A 23661-nucleotide genomic window follows, 5' to 3' on the forward strand; every position below is an offset into this window, starting at 1 on the left:
TAGCTGTGGGCATCCTTAGCTCTGAGTGACTTCCGAACAGCACAGTTTATCAGAAGTGGCCTCTGCCCACCTCTCAAAAGCCTTGAGAAACTACCTTGAGGAGTAGAGAGCAGTTACAAGTTCCTCCAGACCTGAAACTGGGGAGGAAAAAAACAACAAAAAATTTAACCACCCCCCCCCCCCAATTTGAAGAGCACTGTGTTTCTATCCACAAACAGTACTAGCAAAAGAAAAATGTAAAAATCCTTCAATGAAGCAGCCTTGTTACTTTTTACTTTTGAAGCACTTGAAATCTTTAATACTTTCAGTTTCTTTCAGGCATATGACAAGTACAGATATGGGGTTATTTGTGTTAGAAATAAAAGCAGAAATTCTATGCCTTTAAACTAGATCTACAAAAGGAAGATGAAAATGTAGATTTGAATAACCTCTTCCAAGGACTTGAGAATTTTCACCAGAGTAAAATGGAGCTCTCCTGCAACTGAGGCACAGGGAAAGCTGCTTTGCTTCAATTCAGGGTTTAAAAGGGAAGCACTGTAGCTACACTGCTCCAAACTGTGCAATGGAAGAAAGAACTAGCAGAGTTGTTATATCTGTTTTCCAGAAGTATAGAGTATATTTTCTTCATATATATCTATTTAAAACCTATATTTGAAAACTAGTGTTTTCTATTACCTACAGGAGGAACAAGTCTGGGAGAGCATAAAATATTGGGGGTTTATGTGTCAGGTAGGACTTTGACTGGGTTATGTTCCACATCTAGAGATTGTTCACTGAAAACTAAAGCAAGGGTCAGGTAATATAGAGCAATGGACCAAAATCATGAGTGGGGAATGTGTTGCAAAGGAGATGCAAGATGATGTCTTTGGAAAATTCTGTCTAGTCTTATCTCTTTCCTTCCTCAGTGAAAATTTTACTCTGTCAAATGCATTAGAATATGACTTTTTTTTTTTTTCTAAGTAGTTGGGGGATCACACTACAGGAGCTGAGCAAAGCAATGATGGCTTTGTTAGAGTTTCAGAAGAAAAAATAATTTCCTCAGAAAGATGAGGAAAATTATTAATTTTATTAAACTAATTAATTTGTAATACATCCATAAAAAAAAAATCTGGAGATATTTACAGAATATCTAGGTAGGCTAGACATCACAATAAAATTGAGACACTTGTCAACAGGGATTGTCTTTAACCAAGAAAGTGCAAAGCCCCCTGAAATATTCAAGTGAATAGGAAAACTTTTGTCAAATTCAGCAAGTGCTAACATTTTGTATTGCTTATTTAGGCATTGTACGCAAATTTTGAAATTGGAAAAAAGCAGAAATAAATTAAAGAACCCAGTTCTGAAGTACTGTAAAAATGAAGAAAGAATTAAATGCTTTTGTGACTGTAGAATGTATTAGGACAAATTAGACAAATAGATTTACTGATAAATTTACAAATACTGTGTTGAGGAGGCACAAGAGGTCCTCTGGGGAATTCAGGAACCTTGAAAGTTGTTTATTTCTATAGCGGTTACAGGTGTTTGAAGTTGTGTTGGATTTCTGTATTGCGTATAAGTACTTGTGTAAAACTTGAAAAACTGGAAAAAGCTTGAAAAACTTTACCCGTAAAGAGATCCTGCTGAGGTATAATTTGAAATACTGTTCATGTTGCCTAGATGTTTGTATTATCTGAGAACATGAGGCGAATGAAAAGAAGCTCTTGAAAATGCCTGCAGAGGAAATCGCAGCATGCGGGAGAGGTGTCGTACAAAATCAGAGCAGAGGGGCAGTCTAGCCTAGGATCCCGTCGCTGCCAGTAGCCAATTTAACAGGAAAAGCGGCGTTTCCCTGAGTTTTTTCCCAGGGTCGGATAATTCTGTGGCTCAGGATTTTTCTAAGCAAGTGGCTTTGTAATTGTTTTTAACACATTGTCATTCATTTTTCTGCAGTGCTTGTGACCAGCTTTGTTTGTCCCTTTCCTCACTCCTGAGATCACTTAGGAATACGTAAATCAGTGTGGGTGCCAGCATTTCTTCCAGTGTGAAAATTAGTCATGTACCCCCCCTCCCCCATTTCCTCGTCCTTGTTTCTTACCCATGTAAGGACTTCCCTCTTATTTCCTGCCTTGTTTTTGTGAAGAGCCTGCGGTTGAGGTCCTTTGGGTATCCTGCTAGACTGTATCTGCTTCCGTCTAACAGGTGGGTTGATTCGTTAAGGAACTACACTAGGTATATAGGGTTTAATTTTCTTTTGCAAAAGCCACGTTGATTCTTCCACAATGCTATACTTACCAGTATTCCTACATCAGTTAAAACCTAGCTGTTGAAAAAAGGAGGCTTATGGCATACTTCTTGACTCTGAATGTTTTTTAAATTCACATTGGTGTGGGGACAGGTTTAGAAATGGAAACTATAGGAATTCCACAATTTCTTGCTTTTTTGTTTTCTGTGAAGATTTCATGCATGTCTGTAAGCTTGGTAATAAAGTCGTGCTCTGGCTCTGTGGGCTCTATGTCTTCTCTTAACCCTCTGACTAAATCTGCTTCATTGGTTTATGGTAATCTTCTTGGTTTTAAACTGTAGTCATGGATTCTTTGTATAGAAACAAATAATCTTGGGAATATTCCACTTCCTCCATTTCTTATATATGACATATTTTTTTTGTTCTTAGTATCAAGTTTTGAAAAGAAGTCTTTAACTGGAGAACTTTTAACTGTTCTGAGAGTAGATTGCTCAATTTACATAATTAAATAGTTGACTTTCTATGACCTGTCTAGTATGGTGCCAACACATTTTATCTATGGCTTTAGATATTGATCAGTAACTGCCCTGAAGCATCGTAATACCAAAATGGTGTGATGTTCTTTGCTGTTTGTCGCCATTTTTATGTGTGCTTATCATGCCAATGTGGCCTTATATCAATATAGGAAATGTATGAATAACTTAATAGAATTGTTTCAATAGAAACAGATGTATTTTCTTTGGAGTAAAAACAGATTTTGATTTATGTTTTTCTTATACAGTCATTGGGGCTGCTGTGACATGGTTTGTGTGTGTTTGCAAATGACTCCTGACATTTAAAGAATATAATTTTTTAACCCAGAAAGTTACATTTCCTCTTTCTTTTTCCCGTTCAAAAATGCTTGAGTCATCCAACCTGTAAAACAGGAATAATACCAAATAACCAGTTGCATAGCATAACAAGAACAAATCAGTGTGTATATGTATACTAAGATAAAAAAATCTTTGAACGGATGTAGTTAATCATTCATACAGTCATGGAAATCATGATCGTAATTTGAAAAACAGTCAAAGGAGAATTAACTGCATTGTGTTTGTTGTTTGGGAAGAAGCAAGAACATGGCCGAAACAAAAAATGTTGCACAAAGCATGTAACTGATAAATACCAAAATTCTGAAAAGGAGTGTTTGACAAGAAAGAGATTTGCCGTGTGTCCTTTGGGAGGATGATATTTTTTCCTCCTTTGGAAGTTGCATGCTCAGGCTGGTTTGCCCTGTAATTCCTCCCAAAGAGCCAGTGAAGGCTCTAGTGGTCTGGATTTTCTGGTTGTTCTAAATGCAAGGAAGGGAGGGTGTTACTTGCTCAAGTTTCTTAGTTAAGGACTTGAAATTTTGTAAATGATAGACATAGATGACAGCTATCTATCTTTCCATACAACAGAAAGCAAAATGCTAGCAGAAATCTAAAATAGCTTAATTTACTGGGATTAATGAAGTTGGTAACAATAAAAAATGATTTATTGTAATTGATATTTAGATAAAATGTTACTGGATCAATATTAAATATGTTTCTAGTATAGTACTGACTTTTCATGGTGTCGTGGTTTAACCCCAGCCAGCAACTAAGCACCACGCAGCCGCTCACTCACTCCCCCCCATCCAGTGGGATGGGGGAGAAAATCAGGAAAAGAAGTAAAACTCCTGGGTTGGGATAAGAACGATTTAATAGAACAGAAAAGAAGAAACTAATAATGATAATGATAACACTAATAAAATGACAACAGTAGTAATAAAAGGATTGAAATGTACAAATGATGCGCAGGGCAATTGCTCACCACCCGCCGACCGACACCCAGCCAGTCCCCGAGCGGCGATTCCCCGCCCCCCCACTTCCCAGTTCCTAAACTAGATGGGACGTCCCATGGTATGGAATACACCGTTGGCCAGTTTGGGTCAGGTGCCCTGGCTGGGCATGAGAAGCTGAAAAATCCTTGACTATAGTCTAAACACTACTGAGCAACAACTGAAAACATCAGTGTTATCAACGTTCTTCACATACTGAACTCAAAACACAGCACTGTACCAGCTACTAGGAAGACAGTTAACTACATCCCAGCTGAAACCAGGACACATGGTCTAGTAAAGGTAGAAGAAAATGATGATGTTTTCAGGCCAATATCTTCTTGGGAACACTGGTTTGTTGCTGACCTTTTTTTAGCTGACTCTTTATAGAGAAGTTTTTTCATTATTTAATCACTACCTTAAATTAGCCGACTAATAGCCAGTGATGTGCAAAGTGTTCAAAGTGTGAAAAGCCCAAAAGAACAGCAAGTGAAAAGTCAATGGAAATAATAAATAAAGCAGGAGCTGAAACATTCTTTATGAAGCAGTTTGCTGTTAAGAACAGTGGAAGTGTCCTGGTTTCAGCTGGGATAGAGTTAACTGTCTTCCTAGTAGCTGGTACAGTGCTGTGTTTTGAGTTCAGTATGTGAAGAATGTTGATAACACTGATGTTTTCAGTTGTTGCTCAGTAGTGTTTAGACTATAGTTGAGGATTTTTCAGCTTCTCGTGCCCAGCCAGGGCACAAGAAGTTGGCACAGGACACAGCCAGGGCACCTGACCCAAACTGGCCAACGGTGTATTCCATACCATGGGACGTCCCATCTAGTTTAGGAACTGGGAAGTGGGGACTGGCTGGGTGTCGGTTGGCGGGCAGTGAGCGATTGCACTGCGTGTCATTTGTACATTCCAATCCTTTTATTACTACTGTTGTCATTTTATTAGTGTTATCATTATCATTATTAGTTTCTTCTTTTCTGTTCTATTAAACCGTTCTTATCTCAACCCAGGAGTTTTACTTCTTTTCCTGATTTTCTCCCCCATCCCACTGGGTGGGGGGGGAGTGAGTGAGTGGCTGCGTGGTGCTTAGTTGCTGGCTGGGGTTAAACCACGACAGGAAGGAAAACAGTCAGGAATGAAATTGAATAGAATAAAAGCAGCATGGGTAAATGGTAAAATCTGCATCAGACAGGGGTTGGCAAAAAGTGTTTGGATGAGTCCCATGGAAAATGAAGACATTAGTGCTGAAGGTCAGGTCATAGCCAAGTTTCAGCAGATTTTCAGTTCAGAGCAGCAGAGCTATACACAGTGTGACACTATCAGCACATTTGTAAAAGCTGTAGTAAGGTATGGGCTGGAACTCTTGACATGCTGCTAAACTCGCTGAGGTGTTAAAAGCCATGCAATAAGGATTTTGGATAAATTTCAGAAAAAGCAGGAGGGATGTTACTAGGATTGATTCTTACTGATCTTAAAGTGAGAAAAAAAAAAAAGAAGAGGTAATAGTAATCCTTACAAAGAAAATATTACTAGAAGAGTAGGGGCACAGGTCTGCCTGCTCTTGTCTGAATCTTCAGCTGCTCTGTGTGCCCCAGTAAGGACACTCACCTCAGCATGTGGCTTGGTGGTACTGTGACAATCTTGCTATGTTTTTAGTGTCTTTGTGTGTTTTGCCATTGTGGTATGAAGTTTATTTTTTGAAAATGAAACTGTTGACTACTTATGTGGTAGGTTATTGGGCAAATCACTGTTGTGGATACTTTTGTCATCTTCAGATGTAAGAAAACATTTCCTGAGGATTGTATTTTGCCTTTGCAGCTTAGTACGCAAGGCAGACTTGTCCCATATGTGCACAACTTTGTATTTTATGTCAGCTTTGAGCTGATTTTCAAGGAGGGTATGGCATACATTATGTGTCCTAAATAAATGTATGATGACAAAAGATTTCCTACTGCAGTCAGTGGCTTAATAAACATGGTCATCTATTCTTGATCAGGACTGAGGAGGGATAGAAAATTTTGCAGTCTGATAACCATGTATGGTCTCTTCTCTGCCCGATTTTTTCCTCTTGGGAGGCAGATGCGTAATAACATTTTAATGTGAGTATAGCATTACAGTAGCTAACATTGTCCACCAAGAAAAGATATTTTACATCTGTCTCGCATTATACTGATTCTTAGCCTGCAAGAATCAAGTAAGATTAAGTGTCCTGATTTTCCAAAGGTGATGAACAGCATTTCTATCACTGACTTTATTAGGAGCTCCAGGTGCTTCTTGGAAATCAGGCTCTAATGTAACTGACAGGCTTGCAAAGTACCTCCATTGTGCTTTCAATAAGTGCAACTCATCAAGGAAAACTGCTTATAGTTGATGTCCAGACCTTCTCTTCATGCCTTAAAACTGTCAGATTAAAGTTTTTCTCATGCAGGAATCCTTCTGTTGTCTTTCCCTACTGTCATGATATCCAGCCCTGTAGCCTGCTTTCTCCTTTTTGCTCTGCTCTGACTTCCTCCCTAATTATCCTGTTGTGCTGGGGCGAGACACAGGAGGCTGTTTCTATTACCCTCCCTATACTTTCAGTACAGGTGTGTATTTCCAGAGTGGGTGTATCGTTCCTCAGTCCCTGGCTCTGTGGTACTCTGAATCTGCAGTTTTCTTGTCAGGTCTGATGGTGACCTTTGCGTGTGAGCTAAAATTTTGCTCTTCATCTGCTTGAAGACCTTGAGCTGTGTCTCCTCTTTGTGTCTAGACCTTAAAACCTGGTTTATATGCTAGATATAGAGAGTATTTTCAGATCTTTTCAGCCTTTGTGCCTTGTAGCATAAATGACAGGAGAGAGACAAAGGGAGAATCCTTGTTAATATTTTACCTCATTTCAACTAGTTTACCCGATGGATCATACTGTAATGTGACTTTGTAGATGTTGTACTACCAGAGACATCAGGTGCCTACCTCACAATTAGCACTCTGATGCCCAAAAACTTTCATTGCTTCTGAATATTTGTAGAATGCAAGCTTAATCTGCAATATCTGCAGTAAATGGAAACTTTAAGCAAGGCCTCCCAGCTAAACCAAAACCATCTGAAAATAATAAAATGTAACAATGGGAGAGACATTTTCCAGTTAGAAATTATATCATTTGAAACTGTAAGATGTTTTCTTTCCTGAGAAACAATTTTTTTCTTTTTTTTTTTTTTTTAAACCCTGGCTGTCTGAATGTTGGAGATCGGTGTCACAAAATTGAGTCTCAGGTGGTACAATTTAGAATCTAATCTTGCATTCATTAGGTAAAGGATTCCTTTGGTTATTTGACTGCTGTATGCAAATGTGACAACTTAGGCCTGTATGTGAAAAGATGTTCCGTCTCCATGTTAGGTGTATAATGCAAAGTTCTTTACTGGCAAAAATTTAATTTCAATGTATTTACATAAAACTTTCACTCTTCTTGTGATTTTGTAGAAGAGGAATTAATGTTTCTGCTGTAGTCCCCTTTTCAGAGCCTTGTATTTGCTTATTGTAAATGCAGACTGAGCTGTGCCACTTTGTACCACTGCAGAGCTCTCAGGCTCCCCAAGGCCATCAGGATTCTGCCAGAGGAAGAATTTTCATTGCAAGCTGCAGTTACTGTTTTATTACTGTAAAGTGACTGATGTTGCTTCTGTGTAAACCTACTTCTTGCCCATAGAAAAGATGTTTTGATTGAGGGGGAAGAAGGGGCTTTAGTAAGTGATGCCTGTGATTTCTGACAGTTGCTGTAGCAATCATTCTCAGTATAAGGAAGATGGTTAATGCTGTTTTAACTTTGTGAGACATCAGGTTGCTCACAGATGGACAAGCATCATGAGCAGAGTAAAGCTATCTTTTTATCTCCCCTTGGCAAGGTATCCAAAATACAGTTTGAGTGTGGCACTAGGAATAACTGGAGTTCTTTGTTCTTTTCTACCTAGAGAATAATTTAATTTCATTTCTATTAGCATATCTTAAGATGATGAAAACTTTTATAATTTGATGAGTATCTTACAATATAAAACAATATAGAAGTTATTTAAACTGCAGATCTTGACATTAGTTAAGCAAACCCCTTTCTAACCAAAGAACTTTTATTTCATTTTCTGAGACAGTAGCTTCTAAAGAAGTAAAGTAGTTTTCTTGTGGTGTAACTGTATTTCAGTAAATTTCCTTTTTATTAATGCTGTTACACTCCAAAGGTGTATCACAGAATAATAGAATGATAGAAGGGTTTGGGTTGGAAGGGACTTCAAAGATCATCTAGTTCCAGCTCCCCTCTCCTCTGGGCAGGGACACCTTCCACTAGACCAGCTTGCTCAAAGCCCCATCCAACCTGGCCTTGAACACTTCCAGGGATGGGGCATCCACAGCCTCTCTGGGCAACCTGTTCCAGTGCCTCATCACCCTCATAGTGAAGAACTTCCTCCTTACATCTAATCTAAATCTACCCTCTTTCAGTTGAAAGCCACTACCCCTTGTCCTATCATGACACGCCCTTGGAAAAAGTCCCTCTCCAGCTTTCCTGTAGGCCCTCTTTAGGTACTGGAAGGCTGCTATAAGGTCTCCCTGGAGCCTTCTCTTCTCCAGTCTGAACAACCCCAACTTTCTTAGCCTGTCTTCATAGGGGAGGTGCTTCAGCCCTCTGATCATCTTCATGGCCCTCCTCTGCACTCGCTCCAACAGGTCCATGTCTTTCTTGTGTTGGGGGCCCCAGAGCTGAATGCAGTACTCCAGGTGGGGTCTCATGAGAGCAGAGAGGGAGAGTCACCTCCCTTGACCTGCTGGTCATGCTTCTTTTGAGGCAGCCCAGGATATGGTTGCCTTTCTGGGTTGTGAGTGCGCATTGTCAGGTCATGTTGAGCTTCTTGTCAACCAATACCCCCAAGTCCCTCTCCTCAGGGCTGCTCCCAATCCACTCATTGCCCACCCTGTTATTTGTGCTTGGGATTGCCCCGACCCATGTGCAGGACCTTGCACTTGGCCTTGATGAACTTCATGAAGTTCTCACGGCCCCACCTCTCAAGCCTGTCAAGGTCCCTCTGGACAGCATCCCTTCTCTCCAGTGTGTCGACCGCACCACACAGCTAGGTGTCCTTGGCAAACTTGCTGAGGGTGCACTTGAACCCGCTGTCCATGTCGCTGACAAAGATGTTAAACAGTGCCAGCTGCAATACGAACCGCTGAGGAACTCCACTTATCACTGGTCTCCACTTGTCTCCAGTGTAATTCTGGTCTCCAGTGTAATTCTATTGTTTTGCAGTATTGTGGTTTTACAATCCACTTCTGTCCCTACTGCCAGTCCTCTGCCTGAAGTTACGCTACTTATTGTCTAAATCAAACATAGAAGGTTCAAAATGACAGTGAACTGAACCAGAAGTAATAGTTACTTGTGATACATACCCGTTTCTAAAATATAACGCCATAACAAGCAATATGTTTTTAATGCTTTCATATGTTGTTCAGATTTTTTGTGTACTTTAAAAATACAGCTGTATGATGTTTTTCACTCTGCTTCTCCTCATACTTCACATTTTAAGAAGAAAAAAAACAAATACAGGAAGATGTGTAGAATGGATGAGGAGAGGAAGGGGTGGGGACTGCCTAGAAAAGAAGTAGAAGAAACCTAACAGAGAACTTTGTAACAAATCCAGCTTGATTGAAATCTAGTGGAAAGATTTCTATTCATTTCAGTTGGGTTAACTAAGGCCTCCCAAGGAGGAAAGGAAAAACCCTGGAATGCATGGGTTATGCTTTTGCTTCTGTGTTGGTTTCTAGTAACATCTGAAAACACAGTGATGTACAGACATCGATGAAGCACACTTACGGAGATGCTTTGTGAAGGAAGGGCTGGAGGGAAAGATGCCTCTCACTAGACTGGCTTACATAATTGAACAAACCAGGCAAAGACTGAGTCTTTTCAGATGTGATAAGGGGACACAGATCCCAATTACTTTTCCATTTTTTTTCTTCAACTGTTTCAGCTTTATCTAATAAAAAAGCTTCCATTTCTGTATGCATTTTAGGTAAAACTATGTATCTAAACTAAAAAAGCTATAGTAGTATAAATTCTAACAAGATACATTTCTGGTCAAAACAGTCAAGGAGCCAACCCGTAACCTCATCAGCAGTGCTAATAAAAGCTGGAAGCAAAAAGAGATGGAAATCTCATAATAATTAAAGTGGTGTGAAGGATTAGCATTTGTCCCTTGAATTTTTTAGCTCTAAGTAAGGACTGAGTTGATACTTTGTAGTCATAGTTTGTTTTAACATTTAAAACAGTGGCAGGAAATCTTGAACCATGCTACATTAATGAATTGTCAAACTGAAATTGCTTCATAGCAGAAGGGGTCATAGATGAAAAAATGAATCAAAAGAAAAAAGCAAACATAAGCCTTTATTATTAGTACACAGGCAATTAAAATTTCAAATTACTTCATACTTTGAGTAGGCTTTGGATGTTCCTCTCTCTCTCTCCCCCTCTTTACTCCCCCCAGCCCCAGTACTGGTAGCAAGTTTCCAGTAATCTGCACTGTTTGTTGTCAGCCTAGTAGTAAAAGAAATTATCATCTGGAAGAGAAACAGGAAATGTAAATTAAAAAACATTTTTACACGTTGTCAGTAGTCTTAAAGAGAATTCTGTTGTAAAACTGTTGAAGCTTGTGGGGTGTATTGGTAGCATTCGTTACGTCGTTGCTCTGGGTGGTTTTAGTGGTTGTAGTTTTGATAGCTATATAATTATCCCCAAATTTTAGTATATATAATTATATATTATTATTCCCAGATTCTTACACAGAGGTGTGCACGCAAGCATAGTAAAGATATGCTTACCTGCTGTACTGTTGACAAGGTTGTGTAAGTGCAACTATATAGGTTTATACACACGTATGTGCGAAGAGGGTATTTTATATATTTTAATATAAGTAATATAAATGTATATTTTTGTGTTTATATTTCTGCATACTTTTATGTAAATAATTACATCTTTTATGTCACTGCTGTCACATAGAATGATCTAATTTTTCCTGTGAAGCCCATGAAGTGGGTCATCATACAACACAATTATTGAATTGTTGTTTTACCTTGGGTATGTGTATGCATGCTCTGTGTACACAGAGGTACCAAATTAGAGCTGAGAGAGAGTGAAAAGAGGGCTTTGAATATTCCTTTATGTTTTCTTTTGTAATATTGTACTGGGGCTCAATGGTTGAGCAAGAAGTAAAGAGGGAAAGTATAGATAATACATTGTTCAATAACACCTGAACAATTCTTCTCATGGAAATGTGAGTTTGAAAAATAAGAAATGGGAAGATTGTTTGTTTGTTTACTTTTCCCTTAAAGGAACCTTATGTTTGTTTTGATGACTAAAAAAGGAATAAAACTGTCTAAATGTTGAGCCAGGAGGATGAGCATGGAGAACACAAAACTGTGTGGCTGTATGGTTGGGGGTTAGACGGATGATAGATATTGGGAAATTATTTTCTTCTTCTATTTTTTCCTCCTGTGTTTTTTGCATGTCCTGATGTTTTTCACTTTGTCTGTTCTGCTACCAGGTCCCCGACAAATTTTGTGTTCGAGATCAGATTTTACAAAATGCAGGGGCTCTGAGCAACTGGCAGATCTAGTCCTCGAAATTATTGACTTTGGAGTATCTTTCCCACCTCTTTCTGGTGAGGGTGAAATGTGTAGCTTGTATGTCCTTTCTTCTTTGCCGCAACTTTATTGTCTTTCCCTGTGTACAGCCTTCCCCCTCACAGAGTGCCCTTCACAAGACTGACAGCATGCTGCAGTCATCACTCTCTCTTCTGCTGACAGAGGGATGAGAGTCTTCTGTCTCTACAGATTCCCAGGGAGCAGCTGAAGCCAATGAAAATAGACTTTTTGGGTTCAGTCCTGCACTACTAAGTCTGGCAGAAATCCCAGTGAAGCTACTGGGAGTTTTGATTAAGAACAAAATTAAGGTTTAGGACCACTGTTTGCATTTAAATATAGGTCTTTGGGTTTTGCTACCTAAATGCTGTAGCACTGAACTCGTCTGTAAGAACTGGGGAAACTGAAAGATAGAGGCTAGAAGATGTTCCTGTTACTCAGCTTGAAGCAGTCAAAAGCTAAGCTTCATGTAACTGGTGAAAAGCATATTGAACTTTAAAGTTTTAATGATTTTGGCAGTGAAGTGTGGCATGGCAAATATGTATCAAAGAAAATGTTTAATTTTAAACTATTGTTTAATTTAAAATGAATTAAAGATGAAGGTTTAAAATTCTTTAGCTTTGATCTGCTTTAAATTTTCAGCCATGTCCATCTTTGTAAGCATTAGCTATGTAATGTCTTAAAAGCTATAGTTACTCCAATAAAACTATATGGAAGAGTGTCATTCAGGTATTGTCTGGACTAGAGTTTGCTGAAGCCAATCAAGAGTACATTGCACCCAGGCTTGCAAAAAGTGGAGTGCCAAAAGTAAGCTGGTTTATTCCACCTCAGAGTAATAGCTGAGTGTATGAGAAACAGCAGTAAGTTGTTTCTTTATTGAGAGAAGAGATGAATCCTCTGAATTAACTTCTGCCCTATATTTTGATTGTTAAAAGATACCCAGCTTTATAGTTTCCCACTGAAAACATTGTATAAGCCAAAGAGATAAATCTCTAAAGCTCTTTTGTTTTGCTGAACGAACCCCAGAGATCTGAAGAAGAGGAAACTACGCTTCTGCCTCTCCACGGACAGAACTCTAGTAAATAGTAACTGGCTGGGTTTTTAGTTTACTATCAAGTCAAACAAAGTATCAGGATAGTCTAGACAGTCATCTGGGGAAATGTTTCTTGCAGGCTAAATGTGATGTTTTTTTCTAAAAGCAATGTGTGAAACAGTTGTTTTTCCTACATTAACCATTAACAACATTGCATTCAGCTGCATGGCCCTGGTTTTTTATAGGGTTTCTGATCTGCTGAGGCTTTAAGTGTGTTTTTCTTAATTTACGCAGGCATTGGTTATGAAATATTTTCCGTCCTCTTTTTGTGAGTATGGATGCATTCTGAAGGCCTTCCTAAAATGGCTGCTAGGAAAAATACAGTGAATGGGTGAGACTCCACGGCTGCAGTCATTCACTTTTACCTAACCTCAGCAGAGGCTCTGTCGTCTGTTACGGCACCTAACTGTTTTGACTCTGGGCTGTGGCCAGCTGGGGACTCACATGTACACATCATCTCCTTTTATGTCTTCCTTCTTATTTTTGACCTTACGAAGTAGTACGCAGGTTGCCAGAGGGCTGAAAAAACATCAGACCAATTGTCCAGTTTAAGTCACATTTAGCTGCTTTTAAGTTTTGCAGCTCTAGAAAACTGTACACTTGACCTTTAAATTGTCCTGACTGCTCTTTGCACTTGGCTCACTGAAATATATCCCAACATATTTCAGAGAGATCAGAGTTTCTGAGTTTCTGAGAATAATTAAGTGTTCGCTGTGGACCTGTTCTGCAAACCCTTCTCCATGTGGGGAGTCTTAACTTGTATAAAATGCCTCACTTTCATTAGTGGGATTGGTTTCTGGCATGAGTAATGACACTGAACTCCAAAGCGGGTGGGGGGGTAGGGGGGTGGACGAGTCTACACTGTGCTCTTTACACCGTTTTTCAGTACTCTTAAAGGTTTATCACAACCGCAGACCTGAATCTTTAAATTTCCTCTTTGCTGACAAGGGATTCTGTTCCTTTGAATTTGAACTGAATAGCACTGATTTCCTGGGGCCAGGAAGCAAAAACCTGTGGAAGGTGTAATTGAAGTTTTGATATTATGGTCCAGAAAAGTAGTATATTTTCTTTGCAGGCATATAGCAAGGTATTGACTTCTTAATTGTTGGGATATGGAGGAATTAAAGAATATAATGTGCCTTTGTGGGGCTTTCCAGAGTCCAAGTTTTATTTAATGAGTAATATCTTTGTCTTTTCATCATATGCATAAATCTTGTCCTGTCAATGAAATCTGAATACAAGGTTTTGTGCAGAGTTCAGAGTTTCAACAGAGATAAGGAGAATACTTTCTGTCATTGAAAATGAAACATCCAGCTGTCAGGTTGTAACAGAAAACCTTTCTGCACTCCCCTCTTCCACCTACAAAGCTTTGTTGGTAGTGCAGCATGCTTCCCTAGTGAGGATATAAGTAGCCTTGGCTTCACTCTGGTCTTCTGGTATTTGGTGGACTTAGGTCTTAGCCTTGACTGTATGGTGGAGAGAAAAATCTCTGGCTTCCATTAAGGTTTTGAGGTTTGGGACTTGGGGCTTTGGGGACAGGTATTATTTGTTGTGTTGTATTTCTGAAGGAGCCTTGTTGTGGAACAGAATGGCAGGGTGCTGGGAATTCCTTTAACTCAAAGGAGAAACCTAGGAGGAGAGAGCAGTAGGCGGCATGATACACAGAGTTACTTCCCTGCTTTGAATTTCATAGACATCTCAGCAAAGTAAGGATGTAAGAAGCCAGTATTAGGATAGTAGTAGACGAACTGCTGAATCTTGCAAAAATTATTCTTGTGATTTCTTATCTCTGTGTACACTTTGCACACGGGTAATTCAGCCTGTAACGTCTTTTAATAACTGATGATTAATATTTTGTTGTGTGTCAGTTTGCATGTTGAGTATTTGCTCATAGAGGTATTTCATTAGAGTCCAGTATCCAAACTCAGACGCAAACTTTGTGTAGTAGCAGGGCTTGTGGAAGTATAAGGAAACATACACGTTTACAAGAAGCTCCAAACAAACCAAAACTGGAGACCTTGCTGGAACCAAGATTCAGGTATCTTTATTTCTCAGCTTTTATTCTACACTTGAAATTTTGTAGCAGGCAGTGTATGATAGTGCAGTTGCACATGGCAACAGTTTCCTCCAATAAGTTTGTAAGTATAGGAAAATACTTGCTTCTGAAAGCAACTAAATTCCATAAATGGCAAAAGCAAAGAGCTTCCATGTTTCTAGCTTTCTCTGCTTTTTGTGTGTGTATATTTTTCAAGATGTTTTGTGTCTTAAAATATTAGAAGCATTTTCTTCAATGTTCAGATTTGATAACAGAAAATTGCATTTTATTTCAGAAATATTGTTGATTATCTGGTACTTTGCCATCTTTTCCCATGTGCTTAGAATGTGTGTAAGAATGAGTTATTTTTAATTAAAAACAAAAAAGAGTTTTAAGATCTGCAGATGATACTCTACTAATACTTTATCTGCTGAAGCCTGACATCATATCAATTATATTAAACTGGGTGTGCAAACCCTGGAATGTTGTTTTTGGAAAAGAGCTGCTTTTGCTGTTCCAGCAAGACGAAAATGAGAATGTGCTTAGAATGGACATGACAGCAGTCCTGGTGGAAACTGGAATTTTGCTAAAAGCTACAAAGCCCACATAGACTGCTGTGTTAAACATGCTTTTCTTCCTTTCATTTAGAGCTGCCCTCCACTCCCTTTTTAATTGTCATGTGTATATTAAGTTGCCTAATCAACCGCAGAGGTTTGTGTGATGGAAAGTACTGCATCGCAGGAGCTGGTCAGGAATGGTTATGTGGGACCAGTAGAACAGTAGTACCTGAAAATGGAAGCTGTCAGCTGTATAAAAATGTTGAAGCCTTCATGATGTATTTAACCTAAATGATCAAAACCTTTTTCAACTAAACTGCCCTTCTTCAATATTACATATCAAAATAAATTTTATAAAAATCATTGCTTCAGACAATGACTTAAGAACCTTCTGGGGATGTATCTCAGCTTTGAGTTACCCACAATTTAAAATGTTTAAAAGACTTCGGTGTTCATTGTTTACATTAATCATAAACTTAATTGTATTAAATGTTTAATTAAGGACTTGACACACAAGTTTTCTTTAAAAAAAAAAAGTTGGGAAGGAGGCTCAGACTTTACAATACAGGCTTTGGTTTATGTGCACTTCTCAGTCTAAATAGCTGTACTGCCCATAGACTATTTTTTCCAAGAGAAATTAATAGCTTTGCCAAGTCTCTTTCATTTTCCAAGAGACTAACTCTCATTTTCAGCCAACAGTCTTTTTTCTGTAACTTGTTGGATGTCACCTTTGAAAGAAATGCTTTTTATTTATATCAGGCCTGAATCAGTATAATTCATCTAACTTCTTATTACCTTTGAAACCTCCCTGATGGTGAACCCTCAGTGTTGGCAGCTAAGCATTACTGCAAAAAGAACAATTTTCCCTATTAGGATGATTAAAATATTGAAGGAGAAACAATTTTAGATAATCTTTAGTAAAGCAAACATATGTACCTTTGTAATGTTTAACTATCTTTTTGCATACTGTGACTTATGATCTGCAGATGTTGGGAGTTGAACAAGAAGAGTAATATTTGCATAAGCATACATTTCAGATTGGTGGTCTAAACTCAAGTACGAGTATTAACAACCCTTTCATACTCAGATGAAAAGGTAATCAAGGAAAGCGCTGATCTCCCATTTTTTGGAAACACAAGGTCTGGGCAACACTGTAATTTATGCAGAATCAGTGGGAGAATGGGGTACGCCTTGCTCTTCCAAGCCTGCTGATATTTTGGCAGGAGTCACACATTGTGGGATTTCCCATTGCAGGAAGATGGAGCTCAATTATACTTTTAATTATTGAAACATTTAGATTTCACATTGCAAAGGGGAAAATTCAGATAAGAGTTTTGAAAAATCTCATCAGTCATCAAGGAGCAGGTGCTGCAACAAGCAGCAAAAATAAGTTTCAGGTTTCTGGAGACCTCTGAATGTTACTGGAAATTATGGGGAAATTTGCCACAGCATCCTATCAGAGGTGTAACGAAGACAGTTGCTTCTCCAGCATGTTTCCTGTTGGAGCATCTTCTAGCAAGGTGAATTTAACTTGAGATCTTTGCCAATATAGACTTAATGTCTCCACTCTGAAGGTTCCTTGGCACAGAGTGCAGTCTCTTGGACTTTGACCCACTGTGCTAATTTTTCCTTTGGAACGGAATAAAATAAAGTCCCTGGTAACCCTAAGAGCATGTACTGCTTTCCAGCATTCAGGTCCCATATATTAGGTTACTTATCTAATAATACTGATCTATGAAGTGGACTTTTGAGGTATCATTAGTAATAATAAGTGGTTTACTATACTTGAGCCTGCAAGTGAGGTGGTAGAAGTTGAAATGACTTATTTTCTCATCCTTTCATTACTATTTGCTAAATCATAGTTATGGGAGAAAGGTTCTGTAAAAAGTCCTTCTGAAAGGCAAATTTGCTTTGTAAGGAAGTGGAACAGATTGATCAAGTATGAGGTTTTGTTCTTCTTTACTCACTCCTCGTGTGATTCATACTGATCAACATGCTTAATATTTTCAGTATTTTATTTTTAGTAATAGATGCATTAATATTCCAAACAGCTTATAGTTAAAAATATTTACTTCCAGACACACTGCTTCCTTGTTTAGTTATGGTTCTATGAAGTTTTGTTTAAATTAAAATCATAGAATCATTTAGGTTGGAAAAGACCTTTAAGATCATCGAGTCCAACCATCAACCATGTCCACTAAACCGTGTCCTGAAGTGCCTTGTCTACGTGCTTTTTGAATACCTCCAGAGATGGTGACTCAACCACTTCCCTGGGCAGCCTGTTCCAGTGCTTGACAACCCTTTCGGTGAAGAATTTTTTCCTAATATCCAATCTAAACCTCCCCTGGCACAACTGGAAGCCATTTCCTCTCATCTTATCACCAGCCACCTGACAGAAGAGACCAGCACCCACCTTGCTACACCCCCCTTTCAGGCAGTTGTAGAGAGTGATAAGGTCTCCCCTCAGCCTCCTCTTCTCCAGACTAAACAGCCCCAGCTCCCTCAGCCGCTCCTCATAAGACCTGTGCTCTAGGCCCCCCACCAACTTGGTTGCCCTCCTCTGGACACACTCCAGCACCTCAATGTCTTTCCTGTAATGAGGGGCCCAAAACTGAACACAGTACTCGAGGTGCGGCCTTGCCAGTGCCCAGTACAGGGGGACGATCGTTTCCCTGCTCCTGCTGGCCACACTATTTCTGATACAAGCCAGGATGCCTTTGGCCTCCTTGGCCACCTGGGCACACTGCTGGCTCATATTCAGCCGGCTGTCGACCAGCACCCCCAGGTCTTTCTCTGCCGGGCAGCTTTCCAGCCACTCTTCCCCAAGCCTGTAGCGCTGTATGGGGTTGTTGTGACCCAAGTGCAGGACCCGGCACTTGGCCTTGTTGGACTTCATACAGCTGGCCTCAGCCCATCGATCCAGCCTGTCCAGATCTCTCTGTAGAGCTTCCCTACCCTCCAGCAGATCAACCCTGCCTCCCAACTTGGTGTCATCTGCAAACTTGCTGAGGGTGCACTCAATCCCCTCATCCAAATCATCGATAAAGATGTTAAACAGAACTGGCCCCAACACCGACCCCTGTGGAACACCACTTGTGACCTGCCGCCAACTGGATTTCACCCCATTCACCACAACCCTCTTGGCTCGTCCATCCAGCCAGTTTTTCGCCCAGCGAAGAGTACACTTGTCCAAGCCATGAGCCGCCAGCTTCTCAAGGAGTATGCCATGAGAGACACTGTGAAAGGCCTTGCTGAAGTCCAGGTAGACAACATCCACAGACTTCTCCTCATCCACTAGGTGGGTCACCTGGTCATAGAAGGAGATCAGGTTGGTCAGGCAGGACCTGCCTTTCCCTAACCTGTGCTGGCTGGGCCTGATCCCCTGGGTGTCCTGCATACGCCATGTGAGCGCACTTAAGATGAACTGCCCCATACTCTTTCCCAGTACTGAGGTCAAATGATGGAATAGACTTCACAGTTCCTTCCTGCTAATCTTTCTAGCACTCATAGACATGAAATACAGGATTTGTGGTAATACACTGCTCCAGCACTGCAGTCTATGTCCTTTTACCCTTCCAGAGCTTTTGCATAGGCTTTATGTAGGTGCAGGAGTACTGTTAGGCTTTACACAGAAACAGTTTTTTGGTATTGGGAGACTTGAGTTAAAATGTCAGTCTGTGCTTTCCAATGAAAAGAAAGTTAACGTTTTCATAGATAAGATAACTTGCAATGAACCTTCCAACATGTCTGCTGCCTTTTTACTTTTCTTTTTCTTTATGTCTCGCTTTTTCTCTTTTTAGTTACCTGAGAAGAGGTAAAATTTTCATGGGCAGGAGTAGTTAGTTAACACAGTATGAAACTGTGGAGGCTAAGACTGTGACAAAATTCAGATAGGAACTGGATCTTTACATGTGTACCAAAATATGTTAATGTTTTGTCCTGAATGACAACAAATGGTAGTTGGGATGTTAAACATGGTGTTTCAGGTTTTGAGCTAGTGGGTGTTAGGCACCAGGAGGAAACTTAATGTGGCAGGCAGATTATCCCATGTCTACATACAGCAGGCTTTTTACACTTTCATCTGAATCATCTGGTTTTGGCCAGAGGTACAAGAAGAAAAACAAAATACATGGATGTTGGACCATACCCAATACTAGAATTCTGATGTTTCTAATCCTTGTGGCAGGCTTCCTGTTAAATAGCCTTTTTAAAATTACAGGGAGAATTAGAATAGACTTATAATTTTTTAGAAAGGAGTTAATGAAAAGATCCCAAGAACCATGGTAGCTGGATAGTCCCATTTGTGACTACAGAATACACACTTCTATGAAAGAATAGAAATGCTGTAGTATAGTTAAATTTAGAAGTCCAGTACGCTATTTCCAGGGTTTTTTCATGTTGATGCCAAGAAAAAAGTACTTCTTATTGAATTTAATTATATTAACAACTTGGGTTGTTGATAAAGGTTGTCATTCCTCAAGTCATGGTGCACATTGAATATAATTTTCTGAGGTTAAAAAAATGCAAAACACGTATGTACTGAAAATCACTTTCTTTCACCAAAGCAGTTACCCTTTCTAAGCAACAAATGATGTATAACATATGTTCTAGCATATGTTCTTTCTGGCAACATTGGTCTGACAGCAGTGCTGTGAAAGGAGCAAATGGAGAAACACCTAACAGTAAGACAAGAAAACCAGTTAGGAAAGATGATGGATTCATAAACTCAGGGTTTTTAAGGTCAGATGAACCATTATAATAATATAGTCTGACTGACTGTATAAAACTCCATAGAATCTCACATGGTAATTTCTGAATCAAATCCACAGCTTCATTTGAAACTACGAAGTATCTTCAGAATGGCATCTAGTTTTAGTATGTTTGCTTCCCATAAGTAAAAATATACTATGTGACTAGAGTACTACATGTAAACAGCTGCACTTTACTATTAGCCCAGACATGCCTGCCTTCACTTTATATTGTAAAACCTTACGTTTTCCTCTTAGCATATGAGACCAGCCGCTACTCACTCTGTACTTTTGGACTTCATTTTGGATAAACTGAATGGATAAAGATTTTTAAAAGGGCTACATTTGTTACCGATAATATTTTTAATTACAATACTATTTTAAACTATTCATATTACTGTAAAGCATGTTTCTGAAAGCTTAAATTATTCTTGTGACTCTTTGCATAATTTTTCCAGTTTTCTAGCATCCGGTTTGAAATGCAGTTGCCGTAGGTGTGCAAAGAACCACTCTTGGCGGGTGCAGATAGCAGGTTACTTCCTGTTGCTATCTGGAAATGGTCTGCTGCTGTAGCCCAAAGCTATATAAGCCACACATTCTGTTAGGAGCTCAGGATCTGTTGCTTCTATGTCATTATTCTGAAGTATCATTCAGGATCTCAGCATTTTGGCATGAATTTAGTTTTATTTGTAAATCTGCCTGAAGGTTTAATAGTAGTTTCATTTGTTCTTCTACTGTTTAAGTTGCAGTAGTCAGAGTTTTAGATGCGCTCCTGCAGATTTACACTGATGGAAGTTGCTTGGTTATAGAACCTGAACACTATGATTTATGCATTCTCTGTTTATTGAGGCACAGGTAGGCACATATATATTGGTTTCCAGAGCATATGTTTCTTACTTAATAGGATATATTAAGCAATGGGTGTATTGGTATCACTCCTTGTATCTAACTCATTCATATTCTCTTGCGCAAACACTCTCTGTACTCTGCTTATATTCTCTAACCTTTCTTTCAAACACACCTTCTGAAGTGAACTTTTCATTACTAGGGTTGACAGACTATACGCATAATCATCTTGTGTCTTACAGGAAGGTAATAGAACTCAAATATAATTCCCAACTCAAGTTTAAGTTCCAGGTTTAATCTTGTCTGATTGAATTCCAAACTTCTTAACATGGAAGATCTTTGGCCAAAGTATTCCTATGGATCACCAACCATTAAAGAGAAAAATATATAATTTGTATTTCTACTGTAATTGCTCCATGTCATCCAAAGACTGGTCCTACAAAAAAGTGTACCTTGGAGAACAGATGCTATAAAAATTCAATACTGTCCAGCAGAACTACTTATTTTCTGAATAGGAATTCCAAAGTGAGCTGGGATGTCAAGATTATCAGTCATGGTGAATGCAGGCTTTGGGAATTTTAGAGATGCATAATAAATGATTATTTGATTTCATTATAGGGGGGGCATTCCCCCCTGAAGAACTGGACTCTATTTGAGTGCATGGGGTAAGGAATGCTTGACCAGCCATCACGCTTAAGTTCTGCAGAGGAATTGCACATTGAGTAGCCCTCCAGGAATAGATCCATGCCTACCTGGGCTGATGCAGAATACAACTTCAGAAGTAGGACAGGATTTGGTATTCCCATACAGATCTGTGTGGATGCAGAGATCATGTTCCCTTGCACTACTGGAAATCTTAGTTTCTTCTGATAGTGATTATATTTTATAATGGGACTCTCAGTGTTGCTAGTGGCTTGTAGATGGTCTTTTCAGGTTTACCCACACACATCTTTTTGCCTTTTTCAGCTTCATGTTTTTGAAGACTCTCATTCATGAGGAGTCTAAAATCAATCTTAATTTTCAGGAAAGACTCAATCTTTGTTGATCTGACTGTAGTCATCACTTGGGCAAAAATTCTGCAATGTGCAGGTTACAGTCAGACAATCAGCTCTCAATACACAGAGTAGACCACAGACTTTCCCAGGATCTGCCCATTATTTGTACTTCAGTCATTAATGAGAAAATGAAATGAGTGGACTTTTTTTAATAATTTATTATATTAGCAGTGTCTATAACTTAGTTGACGTTAGAATGGGAGTCTGCTCATTGAGCAGTAGTAAAAGCTTTTTCCGTGCATATGAAGCTCATTACTTTCGCTATGTGACATAGAGAATGCTTTTACAGATTATATTAGGCAATAAATTATAATACAGCTATTTGCTAAAGAGTGCAATACTGTTTTCCAAGAATTAAACAGTTTCATTGAATTCAATAGCCGAATTCCCATTTGTTTTCACGGGTGTCAGGAATTAATTCCATTTCTTTCAGTTCTTAAATTCTGAGCAGTTCTGGTTTTGTTCTGATAGCAGGCTGACCATTGCTGATGATTTGCAAGTTAAAGTCAGTCTGTCACATATTCCCCTCAATCTTTGTGACACCTGAGTAAACTTTATATGAAAGAAGTATGCAGTCATAATCTATGATGGAGTCTTTTTCTTACCCTTACCCCTTAACTAAAATCCAGACCAGATTACAGTGAGTTACTGGCATTTAAATTTTTGATGGTTGGAGTTTTTGTTTCAAATATTTATCATTCTCATATGAGGCTATAGCTTGATGACATCAGTCTTCTGCTATCAGTCACCAGGGTCTGTATTTTATGTTAAAAATTCAGCTCTCTGCAATTTGACAAGTGCCTTGGGCTTAATTAAACTGAGACCACTGTAAAGCTGCTTGTCTTCCAGTATGTTGGATGAAAGATCACTGAAACCTTTTTCTGATGGACAGGATTTTCTTTTTATAATATACGTATTTTACTAAAAGTACTGTCTTTGTGGCTTGATGGACACAGTGGAAGCTCAAAGGTGTAACTCTGAAGATTATTTTCTAATGAAAACCAAGAAAGATTAAAATTCAGAGTCCTTACCAAGTATTTAAGATCTTTTAATCTGCTTTTGTTGTTAGGCATTTTTGTTGTGGATACTTATGTGCTTGCTTAACTTTATTTAAAGTGAACAGCCCAGTTGAAATTAACTGCCAATGTGTATAAATAACTGTGTGCAAAAGTCTTTCTCAGACTGATAGCTGAATGAACCTTATCAAAGATCGGGAACAGAACCTGTATTTCTATTTGAGCTAGCTTATACTTTTAAGAGCCTTGTGTCTTAGTGCAAAGAAAACTTAATATGAGGTCTCACTGGGAAGACCATTTTCTCCCTTTCCAGACATGTCAAAGCTCTTATTCTGGTTCTTCAGGGTGGAAGTACTGAATTCTAGAAGGCATTGATTGTCCCTTTTGTAGCTTGGTTGTGAGACCAATTGCACACTAATGAAAGTGTGCGGAAGGCAGCGAGTGACCCACGCATCGGTGTTGGAGTTTCAGTAGGAAAAAAAACAAGAATAGGACAGGACAGCAGGGAGAGCAGCCATAACCCCACTATTATGCCTTCTTTCACATGACTGAGTTTGAGTGGAAGCTTTGGATTTTCTTCCCTTTTTTTCCCCCCT

At 39.1% G+C, this 23661-nt stretch overlaps 1 protein-coding gene across 1 annotated transcript in view; it reads left to right on the forward strand.

Moving 5' to 3' along the window:
- FBN2 (fibrillin 2) overlaps positions 1 to 23661 on the forward strand; it is a 175589-nt gene that overhangs the window by 17227 nt on the left and 134701 nt on the right. The window lies entirely within an intron of this gene.

This window comes from Haliaeetus albicilla, chromosome Z, assembly GCF_947461875.1.
Source record: "Haliaeetus albicilla chromosome Z, bHalAlb1.1, whole genome shotgun sequence".
NCBI lineage: Eukaryota > Metazoa > Chordata > Aves > Accipitriformes > Accipitridae > Haliaeetus > Haliaeetus albicilla.